Genomic DNA, 1,670 nt, shown 5'->3' with positions numbered 1-1,670 from the left:
TATATGATATTTTTCAATGGTCCCTATGTGCAGGGAGCGAGTTGAGTATTGCAAGAGATAAGAAAGGATTTGTAATCTCAATCTCAAAGGATTGAGGCGGGGGCTGCAATGTTCTCATTTCTATGATGTGCTCACACACAATCTTAGATTTGTGATGTTTATCACTGACAACATGTTCATTAGGGTGCTAGCAAGTGCTTGTCAGAACTACAAAGGCTCTCTAATCGCCTTTGTGTAGTATTTGACATATCACACTCCAGGAATGACCCTTAAATGCTCTTGTACATGGACTTTGATGACCATAGACCACAGATGGTTGGATTTCTCCCCCGTTAAGAGGCAAATTGATATGTAGCAAGACTTGATCCATAGGCACTGTCGGTTTGTAATACAGTGTACTCTAGATCAATATCTAGGCACCTAATGTCAAAAGGATTTGTCCTTCCAATTAGACAAAATTTTCCCGTTCAAAATTGGAAATGAGAAAAATTACTTAGAAAAGAAGTAAGTACAGCAACTGTAAATAACCAAGAAACATTTAATTTAATACTTTGAACAAAATTGTTAGTTTGAACCAACCAATGTTAGATTCAAAAGCAAAAATCAACACTTTCCTGTGGGTATAGGTGCATAATGCATAGATATGCTTTTACTTATAATAAGGATCCTAATGGAATGAAGAAGAAACTTATAAGTGTGGGTATTTAGTATTCAATTTCTTAAATCACTATCTATTCCAATACAAGTCAAAGAAAATAATTACTCATTGGAGGGTTAAAGTACCCATCAACTATGACGACGGCAATGTGGGATTTTTAAACCAAATTTATATTATATATATATAAGATATGATATATAATATATCTGCATGTCAGAAAATTGTTGTGGCTAATTTTAATACACAGGAATTTTTGTCTTGATATAGCTCAATCCATTATTTTAGACACTTTAAAATTTTAGGCCTATTTTATTGTTAGGTACGAAATGAATAGATACCAAGTAAGTTATCAGGAAAGATTTTCTCCTAGGACAGGAACTTCAAGATTTACCGGAAAGATGGAGGGATCACAATGATGGTCCCTATTACGCAAAGGCCTCTCCTAATACAGAAGCTCCTTCGATGTCACATCCATACACCAAAAAAACATCAATTTCATTTAATGAGGCTATACACCTGTATTTCAAATACTAATGTACATTGAAATAAATACAATTTTTAACAAAAAAATAATAAACCTTTAATTAATAAAGACATATAGTGACAGTACATAAAAAATGTAATAATTGCACAAATAATAATTCACCACTTATAGGCAAAAAAAAAAAAATACAAGACAATGCAAAATATGACATGCATTAAATATTTATGCACATGTTTTTGGTTGAAATGGGTCAAAGGGTTTGACGATCTGGTTGGTAATAGTCAACTAGGCGGTCAAGTGTTATTGGAAAACGGGCCAAACTCTTGTCCAATGCGCGGGCGTTGGTGATTTTGGGGTCTTGGCTGGATGTAAGGGTTGAGGTGGGAGGAGTTTCTTCCCACTAAGGTGAACGCACCTTCCTCCAATCCCCGCACCATTTTCCTTCGTCCCCGCGGACGGAAAAGTGCTCTGCCCTCCTCCCTCCCCTGCTCCGTCTTCCAGCACGGCTCTGCCATCAGAACGATCCAC

Source organism: Malania oleifera, chromosome 12 (assembly GCF_029873635.1).
Source record: "Malania oleifera isolate guangnan ecotype guangnan chromosome 12, ASM2987363v1, whole genome shotgun sequence".
NCBI lineage: Eukaryota > Viridiplantae > Streptophyta > Magnoliopsida > Santalales > Ximeniaceae > Malania > Malania oleifera.
The sequence above is the reverse complement of the archived record's forward strand: the minus strand, read 5'-3'. Positions refer to the sequence as shown.